This window comes from Enhydra lutris, unplaced genomic scaffold, assembly GCF_002288905.1.
Source record: "Enhydra lutris kenyoni isolate GAN:26980312 unplaced genomic scaffold, ASM228890v2 scaffoldscaffold23, whole genome shotgun sequence".
NCBI classification, from domain to species: Eukaryota; Metazoa; Chordata; class Mammalia; order Carnivora; family Mustelidae; genus Enhydra; species Enhydra lutris.
The window spans coordinates 14322102-14334703 of NW_019154107.1; the positions used below are offsets into that span (position 1 = coordinate 14322102).

At 36.7% G+C, this 12602-nt stretch overlaps 1 protein-coding gene across 1 annotated transcript in view; it reads right to left on the reverse strand.

Annotated features, from left to right (window-relative positions):
• LOC111150534 (dystrophin) overlaps positions 1 to 12602 on the reverse strand; it is a 2087545-nt gene that overhangs the window by 1453736 nt on the left and 621207 nt on the right. The gene's annotated exons all lie outside the window — the stretch shown is intronic.

The following is a 12602-nucleotide window of genomic DNA, read 5'->3' on the forward strand; positions in this document are numbered from 1 at the left end:
TCTAAGCAAATACTTTACCTTGTTATGATTTAGATTTCCCACTAGTGAAAGAAAGATGTTAGTACCTGGCCTGGTACCCTCCTGGCCAAGTCAACAAATGTGAAAATGCTCTGAAAACTGTGATAAATTATTGGGATGCTTGTGACTGGTAAATATTTAGAGCTTAGTTGGTGGAAAATTAGCTTTTGTTTCCAGATGTGGTAAGTCTACAATATAACATAATTTTAATATAGAATATAACAAAACATTTCAGCATGACACAAAGATGACTAGTTTTTCATATTTTACCTACAGTTTATTATGTCTTATATTTTATACAAGAGTTGAAAATCTTTGACCTAAATTCTAAACCAGGAACATAATCCATTATTTGTTCTATTTATAATCAGGTGAGTGAAAAACAGATACCCCTCTATGCCTCATTCTATGTACTGAACTATTCCATCTATAAGAAATCACAAATTCTAATGTTTATGCATAATAAAATGTACAAAATAATTTAAGTATAAGAGAATGGGGAATAATGGGGATTGTAGCTAAATGGAGAGTTCATGCTAAAGATGGGAAAGCTATCTAATTCTTACTGAGGTTAACAGGAGAACAGGCAAAGCGTCACCAGATCAGTTGCTTTTTTCCACAGAAGCTAGATATTTACAGTTTCATATCACATTTCCTAAACATTAAGTACCAAAGGTACGAAAAAGAATTTTATGTGAATATACTTGTAATTTTATTTTATTTTTTGAATATTTTATTTACTTATTTGAGAAAGTGAGAGAAAAAAAGCACAGGAGCAGGGGCAGAGGAACAGAGAGAAGCAGGCTCCCCTCTGAGCAAAGAGCCCAACTCAGGGCTCGATACCAGGACCCTGGGATCATGACCTGAGCTGAAAGCAGACACTTAACTGACTGAGCCACACAGGCGCCCTGAATGTACTTACAAGTGCCTATACAATCAGGCACTTAAATCTAGCAACCTCTTACAAGGAATACAATAAGCCAATCTCTTTCACGGACCCAATGGGAAAATTCTAAATTAAATGTTAGCAAATGTTAGGAAAGAGATCTAGCAACAAACAAAAAAGATTATACATATTATCTATGTTTGGGTTACGTCAGGAATGCAAGGCTATCTTAACTCTAGAAAATGAAGCAGTGTGATTTTACATATTAAGAGAATAAAGAAGAAAACTAATATGATCATTTCAAGTGATCCTGAAAAAATTGTTTGCTAAAATTCAGCACCCAGTAATGATGAGGCCTTTTAGAACACTAGGAATAAAAGGCATCTACAACAAACCTATAGGAGATATACTTTATAGTGATTTACTAGAAACCTCACCTCTGAGACCTAAAATGAGAAACAATCAACAATAATCTCATTGTACTAGAGTATACAGCATAATAAGGCAAGAAAAACTGATTAAATGAACAATGATTGGAAAGGGAGAAGCAAAACAGTAATTACAAACAACCTTAAATGTACAGCTGAGTGATGTGACAGATAAACTATTCAAATTGTGAGCATGATCTCTGGATACAAAGCTAAGAAACAAAAATCAAGTTGTATTTCTCCCTATCAGCAAAAGACCAACAGAAAATGAAATTTTGAAAAGATACCATTCACAACAACAGCAAAAATATCAAAAAATATCAAATAAAGGAACAAATCTCATAAAAAGTCTAAGACCCACTATCCTGGAAACAATAAAACATTATTGGGAGAACACAAAGGCCTAAATCAAAAGCTTTCCATATTCATGAACTGAAAAGTTTTACATAATAAAGATGTTAATTTACGACAAATTAATCCATACAGTCAATAAACCCCAATTAAGATCATAGCAGGTTTTGAGGTGGGGCAGACGAGCTGATTCTAAAATCTATATGGAAATGTGAATAAACAAAAATAGCCCAGTTAATCTCTTAAAGGGAGAAAACAAACGTGAGTGGCTTACATTAACCAAGATAGATTTAGAGTTTCCCTCAGCTTGACTAAACTTTGGCTATAGGCCCCTTCTTTTTCTTAGAGCACTTACTTTAGGGAATTTGCAATTGTAAATTTTTCTCTACCCCTTTGAGATGTAAATCTACAACCCAAGAATGTCTTTCTCCAGGACCTGAAGTCCATCCCTTCGAAATGTAATTATCAAGAAAGATGCCCTTCAACGGACATGGATAAGGAAGATGTGGTCCATATACACTATGGAGTATTATGCCTCCATCAGAAAGGATGAATACCCAACTTTTGTAGCAACATGGACGGGACTGGAAGAGATTATGCTGAGTGAAGTAAGTCAAGCAGAGAGAGTCAATTATCATATGGTTTCACTGATTTGTGGAGCATAACAAGTAGCATGGAGGACAAGGGGAGTTAGAGAGGAGAAGGGAATTGGGGGAAATTGGAAGGGGAGGTGAACCATGCGAGACTAAGGACTCTGAAAAACAATCTGAGGGGTTTGAAGCTGCGGGGGGGTGGGAAGTTGGGGGAACCAGGTGGTGGGTATTAGAGAGGGCACGGATTGCATGGAGCACTGGGTGTGGTGCAAAATCAAGGAATACTGTTATGCTGGAAAAAAAAAAAAAAAAGAAAGAAAGAAAGATAGTGCCCCAGAGTCCCAAACTCTGAGAGAGTAGGAGCCTAACTCTGATAAGGGACAATTAGCAAACAAATATGGCATAATCACATTGACTACCCAACCCCACAAAAGTCCTCTAGTACTTTTATGCCCACTCATTCCAGCACTTATAAACTCATCCACTGTGTTTGTTCAGGGAAACTGACTTCAATCTCTTCCCTATTACAGCAGTCTTGATCCTTAATGCAATAGTCTTGAATAAATTCCATCTTGCCCATTTTGCCAACTGTTTCAATTTTTCTTTTACAATACTATCAGTATCATAAAGCCATAGTAATTAAAACAATGTGGTATTGGCATAACTACAGGGAAATGTACAAATGAAACTGGATTGGAGTTCATAAAGTGACCCATATATGTATAAGCATTTTATTAAAAGTGACAGTGCAGAACATTAAGCATGGTCTTTGCAATAAATCATGCTACTTTAGTTCGAACTAAATGGAAAAAAAAAAGAAAAAAACAACGGACATTCATTCCTTCCTCACACCAGAAATACTAGATGGATTGTAATATGATAGGTAAAGCAATTAAGTCCTGGGGGTGCCTGGGTGGCTCAGTGGGTTAAAAAGCCTCTGCCTTCGGCTCCGGTCATGATTCCAGGGTCCTAGGATAGAGCCCCACATTAGGCTCTCTGCTCAGCTGGGAGCCTGCTTCCCCCTCTCTCTGCCTGCCTCTTTGCCTACTTGTGATCTCTGTCAAATAAAATAAATAAAATCTTAAAAAGAAAAAAAAAAACACTCTTTAGGGGCACCTGGGTGGCTCAGTGGGTTAAGCTTCTGACTTCAGCTCAGGTCATGATCTCAGGGTCCTGGGATCAAGCCCCGAATCGGGCTCTCTGTTCAGCAGGGAGCCTGCTTCCCCCTCTCTCTCTTTGCCTGCCTCTCTGTCTACTTGTGATCTCTCTCTCTGTCAAATAAATAAATAAAATCTTTTTTTAAAAAGCAATTAAGTCCCTATATGACAATTCAGGAGAATATATTTTGGGTCACAGAGTAAAAAAATTTATTTTTAAACTCAGGACAAAAATACAATAACCATAACAGAAAATACTTAAGTGGAGTATACTGAACATAAAACTTCTGTGTATTAAAAAAGATATCATTAAAAAGTAAAAGGACAAAGCACCTCATAAAAGCAAAAAAAAAATGAAATTGTAATCTAGATATCAACAAAGGATTAAAATCCTGAATACATATTTTTTAAATAACTGCAACAAGTCACTAAGAGAAATACACATATTCCAACAAACAGGCATTTCAAAAAAGAGGTATTTCTATTTTTTTAAGATTTTATTTATTTATTTGACAGACAGAGATCACAAGTAGGCAGACAGGAAGACAGAGAGAGAGGGGGGAAGCAGGCTCCCCGCTGAGCATAGAGCCCGATGTGGGGCTCAATCCCAGGACCTTGAGATCACGACCCAAGATGAAGGCAGAGGCCTCAACCCACTGAGCCACCCAGGCGCTCCAATAGGTATTTCTAACAGCCATTGAAACAACTGTCATTGCGTTTTTAATCTCATTAGTCATCACTACATGCAAACATTCACAAGAGATACTGTTAGAAAACAACCATCAAGGCTCACATTAACAATCTGACAATATCAAGTACTGATGAGGATGTGAAGCAATTTGTACTTTATCCACTACTGATCAGAGTATATAAATTTATGCATCAACTTAGGAAAACTCTTCTGTATTGCCTGTAAAGCTAAATATGCATATACCCAGTAATTCAGCATTTTCAATCTTAGGAATATACTCAATACAAAAGCATACATACATTCATGAAAATATATGTACAGTTAGGTTCACAGCAGTGTGATTCATAATGATCCCAAACTGGAACCAGCCCAAATTTTCTCAACAGTAGAATATATAATTAAATTTTATATTCACAGGAAGGAATACTATCCAGCCATAAAAATTAATAAACAAATGCTATATGCATCGTGAATGCAACTCACAAACATATCATTGAGTGAAAAAAAGTCAGTTACAAAACTAGATTATGAACTGCATTTACATTAAGTTAAAAATAAAATTACTTTGAGGCATTATAAATCAGGATAAAGGTTAACTTTGAGAAGGTATGAAAAGTTTATGACTATGACAGAGTTTGATAGGGCTGTCTCAATTGTTGCCAACATATTATCTTTTTATTTGATGTGGAACTACAGATATGTTACCTTTGTGGGTCTTGACCTAAAATTATGATTTGTGTACTTTTCTGGGTGCTCTCATCAAATACATTTTTAATTGTGCCATAATACAAAGTTTAGGGTTTTTCTGGGAGCCAAAAAGGCCAGAATTCTTTTTAGATCATAGCAGAACTATATTCATAAAGAATATCATTACTCTAATATATTCATATATATATACTTGTAGTCATCAAGAATATTATTCTATTATACTTGCATGTATTTCCCCTTTAATAATTTTCTCAAGGTCACATTGTAATTTTCTTCTGTGAAATTGAGAGATTAGGACAAATCACACAGATTTGGATACCAGTCCCAGCTCTGCCACTTGAAATCTGCATAAACTTGGATTTAAGTCCCTTATGCATTGACTTTTTCATTTTTGAAACAGGGAGAGTATTACAAAGTATATAAAATTTTGAAAAAAGTGAGCACACAAAAGGGCTAATAATTATAGTTATCGCTTCATGGGCAACAATTGTTGACACTTGGCTTAGTGAAATTATTTCCATTAGATTTAAAAAAAATTAAACATGCTTTTTATTCACCAAGTATAGAATTAGAAACTAGAAACATAAAACATATTTTCATCTGTATTCTTCTTCATAATCTCTATTTCTCAGTCCCATAGGCTTTAACACTCCCTAGACTTTTTTCCCTCCCCAAATTGTCCCAAAGGTATATACTATAAGTATTTTTTAAAGATTTTATTTATTTATTTGACAGAGAGATCACAAGTAGGCAGAGAGGCAGACAGAGAGAGAGAAGGGAGGAAGCAGGCTCCCTGCTGAGCAGAGAGCCTGATGTGGGGCTCGATCCCAGAACCCTGGGATCATGACCTGAGCCAAAGGCAGAGGCTTTAACCCACTGAGCCACCCAGGCACCCCAACTATAAGTATTTTTAATTGGACTCCCCATTTCCAAGGCATGATAGAGAAGAGGACATTAGAGCCTTTCTGAACAGCTACCTTTTTGTAGACTATTTTCCTTTCAAACAACAAAGACACAATTATGATATGAAGTGGCTCAAAAAAAGGGAGTGGTGATGTAGAAAAAACAGCCTCATAGAGAAAAATTTGAACTGAGTTTTCTACATGAAGTAATTTTCAAAGCAGATGACAAACATGACTTTTCTGAATAACAGGAATAGCTTATATAAGTACAGTGACATAGAGAGTATCAGAAATGGCTTATAGGGACGCCTGGGTGGCTCAGTTGGTTAAGCAGCTGCCTTCGGCTCAGGTCATGATCCCAGCGTCCTGGGATCGAGTCCCACATCGGGCTCCTTGCTCATCGGGGAGCCTGCTTCTTCCTCTGCCTGTGCCTGCCATTCTGTCTGCCTGTGCTTGCTCTCTCTCCCTCTCTCTCTCTGACAAATAAATAAATAAAATCTTTAAAAAAAAAAAAAAGAAAGAAAGAAATGGCTTATAGAAATAGAATATAGGTCAAGGGATATGTGGGAGCTAATAGAAGACAGGTATTGAAAGGCAGGTGGGGGTCAGGTAATAAAAACCATTGGAGGCCTAAGTGATCAGACTGTGAAAAGAATGGAAAGCAACTAAGGATTTTAAGCAAAGGAGAAACTGCAATAAACGGCTTTTGAGAGCCCACACTGACTTTAATACAGAAATTGGATTAAGGAAAGGTGAAAATTCAGGCAAGGACTGGAAATAAGATGAAACAATGAACATGAGAGACAATGAACAAATTCTGTGACTGATGGCATACAGAGGGCTCAGAGGGAAAGGAAATGGAGGAGTTGGGAATGATTCCAGTTTTCTGGTACAGGTGTCATGGTGAATGTCTATGTAATAACAAAAGTGGGGAAGTCAGCAAAGGAAGCGAGTTTAGAGGGAAGTAGGGCACAAGGAGTTAAGTTTCACCTTGTTAAGCCTGAGATGCATTTTGGCCTTCAAGTTGGGATAGAAGAAATTGGGATAGAAATAAATGGGATAGAAGAAAATGGGCTCAGGAAAGAAATCTGGGAAGAAGATACCCAGGCTTATCAGCTTTAGCTTATTTTTGATAGAGGCTTCTGAAGGAACGGAGAGAAAAGCCTTCTTTATACAAGACAACACATGTCGCTTATCTCTGCTTAGGTTTTTTTTTTTTTTTAAACTATTTGGTATTTTATTTTATTTGTTTTTTTAAAGTGTTCCAAGATTCATAGTTTATGTACCACACCCAGTACTCCATGCAATACGTGCCCTCCTTAATACCCACCACCAGGCTCACCTAACCCCCCACCCCCCTCCCCTCCAAAACCCTTAGTTTGTTTCTCAGAATCCACAGTCTCTGATGGTTCATCTCCCTCTCCGATTTCCCGTAACTCACTTCTCTTCTCCTTGAAATTAAAGAATTCCTAGTTCTGTAAACATTCTTTAAATGTCACCATGCTGGTAAAATCCAGCTAAAATGCTAAAATACAAAGTATATTCAAACCAACACAGGATCTAATTATTAGCCCTTGTAATCTAGACACTACACCATGTCCAGGATTGCATTAATTTACTAAGAATCTATACCATTTGCTTTCATTTAATATTAATCACATAAACATATACATCCATACATAAGAGAAAATGTAAATGTGCAAAATGTAAATGTATATGTATATATACACATTTGTGTATAGTTATATACATGTATTTACATTTACATGAATGGATGGGAAGTCAGAACTTCCTCATCAAAACCTTAATTGATTTAAGGATATTTCTTTTTACAACCAGCAAAATTTCAAACAATTAACATACCCTTCCTGAGTTAAAACATGAAAGAGAAATACATAACATTTGAATGTGACATTCTAACTTTACATGACATTGTTATAAATCTTCTGAAGTCATGTGGGAGAGGAAATGATCCATTAACCACTGCTACTCAGGCAAAATGTACACAGTGTCCCAGCTAAATCCTGAAATGGCTTCTTTCCCCCAAACTTTTTGACACTGCAGGGTGAATTAATGAATCCAATCATTTTCAGTTCAATTCTCAGGCACATAAATCAGGTACCAGAAAAGAATATAGCAAAACACAAACATTCTCCACCAGCCCAAAGAAGGATAAGAAGGCTCACCTTATATTATTATCAACAGATAAATGCCAATAAGGTAAGCAACCTAGAATGGATGCATTCCTGGAAACATATAAACTTCCAAGACTGAAACAGGAAGAAATGGACAACCTGAATAGAACAATAACTGTAACGAGATTAAAGTACTGATCAAAAACCTCCCAAAAAACAAGAGTCCAGGATTCCCTGGGGAATTCTACCAAACATTCAAAGAAAAAATAATACCTATTCTCCTGAAGCTGTTTCCAAAAATAGAACAGAAGGAAAACTTCCAGACTCTTTCTATGAAGCCAGCATTACCCTGATCACCATACCAGGCAAAGACCCCATCAAAAAGGAGAATTTCAGATCAATAACCTTGATGAATATGGATGCCAAGATTCTCAACAAGATTCTACCTAATAGGATCCAAGAGTACATTAAAAAAGATTATCCACCATGACTAGGTGGGATTTACTGGGGGGTTGGTTGCAAGGGTGGTTCAACATTCGCAAATCAATCAATGTGATAGAACAAATCAGTAAGAGAAGAGAGAAGAAACCCATGGGCCTCTCAACTGATGCAGAAAAAGCATTTGACAAAATACAGCATCCGTTCCTGATTAAAACTATTCAGAGTATAGGGATAGAGGGAACATTCCTCAACTTCATAAAATCCATCTATGGAAAACCCACAGGGAATATCATTCTCAATGGGGAAAAGCTGACAGCCTTGAGATCAGAAACACAACAAGGATGCCCACTCTCCCCACTATTCTTCAACATAGAAATCCTAGCAATAGCAATCAGACAACAAAAAGAAATAAAAGGTATTCAAATTGGCAATGAAGAAGTCAAACTCTCTCTCTTCGCAGATGACATGATACTTTATATGGAAAACCCAAAAGACTCCACCTCCACCTCCAAATTATTAGAACACATACAGCAATTCAGTAATGTGGCAGGATACAAAATCAATGCACAGAAATCAGTTGCTTTCTCATATACTAACAATGAAACTCTAGAAAGGGAAATTAGAGAATCGATTCCATTTACAATAGCACCAAAAACAATTAGATACCTTGGAATAAACCTAACCAAAGAGGTGAAGAATCTCTACTCGAGGAACTACAGAACACTCATAAAAGAAATTGAAGAAGACACAAAAAGATGGAAAAACATTCCATGCTCATAGATCAGAAGAATAAACATTGTTAAAATGTCTAGGCTGTCCAGAGCAATCTATACTTTCAACACCATCTCAATCAAAATATCATTGGAATTTTTCGAAGTGCTGGAACAAATGATCCTAAAATTTGTATGGAACCAGAAAAGACCCAGATTGCCAAGGAAACGCTGAAAAAGAAAAACAAAGCTGAGGGCATCATATTTCCTGATTTCAAGCTTTATTACAAAGCTGTGACCGCCAAGACAGCATGGTACTGGCACAAAAACAGACACATAGATCAATGGAACAGAGTAGAGAGACCAGATATGGACCCTCAATTTTATGGTCAAATAATATTCAACAAAGCAGAAAAAAATATCCAGTGGAAAAAAGACAGTCTCTTCAATAAATGGTGCTGGGAAAATTGGACAGCTATGTATAGAAGAATGAAACTCGACTATTCCCTTACACCATACACAAAGATAAACTCAAAATGGATGAAAAACCTCAATGTGAGACATGAATCCACCAAAATCCTAGAGGAGAACATAGGCAGCAACCTCTTCGACATCCGCCACAGCAACTTCTTTCAAGACACGTCTCCAAAGGCAAGGGAAACAAAAGCGAAAACGAATTTTTGGGACTTCATCAAGATCAAAAGCTTCTGCACAGCAAAGAGACAGTCAACAAAACAAAGAGGCAACCCATGGAATGGGAGAAGATATTCACAAATGACACTACAGACAAAGGGCTGATATCCAAGATGTATAAAGAACTTCTGCAACTCAACATCCAAAAAACAGATAATCAAGTCAAAAAATGGACAGAAGATATTAACATACACTTCTCCTATGAAGACATACAAATGGCTAGCAGACATATGAAAAAATGTTCATCATCATTAGCCATCAGGGAGATATTAAGGAGGACACGTATCGCATGGAGCACTGGTTGTGGTGCAAAAACAATGAATACTGTTACACTGAAAAGAAAAAAAAACACATTGAGATACCACCTTACACCACTTAGAATGGCAAAAATTAACAAGGCAAAAATCAACAAATGTTGGAGTGGCTGTGGAGAAAGGGGAACCCTCTTACACTGTTGGTGGGAATGCAAGATGGTGTAGCCACTTTGGAAAACAGTGTGGATATTCCTCAAAAAATTAAAAATAGAGATACCCTATGACCCAGTAATTGCACAAATGAGTATTTACTTCAAAGATACAGATGTAGTGAAAAGAAGGGCCATATGTCCTCCAATGTTAATAGCAGCAATGTCCACAATAGCTAAACTGTGGAAATAGCTGAGATACCCTCAACAGATGAATGGATAAAGAACATGTGGTCCATATATACAATGGGATATTACTCAGCCATCAGAAAGGATGAATACCCAACTTTTGCATCAACATGGATGGGACTGGAAGAGATTATACTGAGTGAAATAAGTCAAGCAGAGAAAGTCAATTATCATTATGGTTTCATTTACTTGTGGAATATAAGGAATAACGTGGAGGACATTAGGAAAATGAAAGGAAAAGTGAAGGATGGGAAACTGGAGGGGGAGATGAACCATGAGAGACTGTGGACTCCAAGAAACAGGCTGAAGGTTTTAGAGGGGAGGGGAGTGGGGAGATGGCTGAGCCTGGTAATGGGTATTAAGAAGGGCATGGATTGCATGGAGCACTGGGTGTTATAGGCAAACAATGAATCATGGAACACTACATCAAAAACCAATGATGTATTGTATGGTGACTAACACAACACAATAAAAAAAAAAAGGCTCACCTTATCCATGGATATGCCATGGAAGGCTTTGCAAAATATATTAGGTAAATCTAAATACTTTGTATGCATGTCACTCCAACAGATCATCCAACTTAATAAATCCACCAAAGAATCTGACTTAATAATGTCACATAATATTTGTACAAACTGTTTAATGTCATCTGATATACAGTTTTCATGTCTTGATTTTAGTGAATGTATTTTAGTTCTTAGAGACCTTTCTTATCTTCAAAAACAATTTTTTATTCAATAAAGAATTTTATTAACTTTATCAAATGAGTGAGAAACTGAACATGCATAAATTTAATAACCTGTTCTAAAATTGTATTTTCTATGTTATTCTTCTGAAGAGGATGCTTGTCTATATACTTTCTTTTGATACACCTTTATTTTTCCATAATAGTAGATAGTAACTTCAAGATTAAGGTCATTTAGCAAAATAGTCCAAATGCCTTTTATATACCAGAAACTCTCCCGGGTCCAGGCCTTAGACAACTTTAATACATCTCGTTGGGCTCTCAAGTGTTAACATGTATAGAAGAACATATCTACAAATGGGACTTCAATAGCTCTGCCTTTTCTCTGAAAGATGTTTCCATTAGAACAACTTCTAGAACTAGACGCCTGTTTTGGCTCTTTTGTTTTGTTTTGTTTTTATTAGAAACAACTATCTCCCTAAAACAACAGAAATTCTTTAAGCTCCATTTATAGTCTTTCTTCAGTTTTTCAAATACAAAAGACCCCACAGGACCTGCGCACCTTCCAAACACCTCCCTTACTTTGTTTGAGTTTCTACTTAAATGCCACCTTCTCAAGTAAGCATATCCTGACCACCCCAGGTAAAATACTCCCTTCCCCAGTCTTTTCTTTATAGTTCTTATCACCTTTTTCATAGTATAAAACTTGGTTATTTATTATGATGTGTGCTTAGAATGTAAGCTTCATAAATAAATCATTTATGTTTTGCCTATGCTTTACCTCAAAGCTTAAACTTGGCTGGCATCTAGAAGGCATGTAAGAAATATTTATTGAATGAATAAATGCTGTTCTTCTGTACAGAACACCTTCCTACCCTTTACTATTGCCTAATTAACCTCTACTTTCCTGACCTTCTAGAGCAAGAAAGGTCATCCAGCAATGTCTATTTTTGTCCCATAGAATACATCATGGCCATAATTGTACACTTCATTGTACTTGAATAGTGCAGGTCCAGAAGGCAGATGCCATGGCTATTTCCCTTGCTTCTCCCTGCCATTGTAGTTCCAGCTGTCATCCAGGCAGAGAGCTGCTGCTCAATACACTTTTGTTAATTGAATTTTGGTGGAGTTGTGCATCACACATCAATTCTAATTCTTAGGTAAGCCCCTTCTATCTGCCAAGTCTCTTCTAACACCACTCTTCTGAACCTCAGAGCTGTAGCCAAATGTGCCCTTTTCAGTTCCCTGAGGATGCCTAGATCACTTGATCTACCGTTTCTCCTTCCTGGAAATTACCCATCTCCACCTATCTCCTTTATACACCCTATACACAGTTCCCTTTGACATATCCTTTAGACCCTAGCTTAAACACTTTCCTAGGGAATCATCTTTTGCCCTCAAATTTCAGTTGAAATCTTATTAGTGCATTGTCACAAAATCTTGTTTCTTTCCTTCATAGAAATAGGTTCTGTCCATTATTAAATATTTGGTCATTTTTGTTAATATCTGATTAAGGTCTATTTCCTCCACTAGACTGCAAGAACTGAGAAAG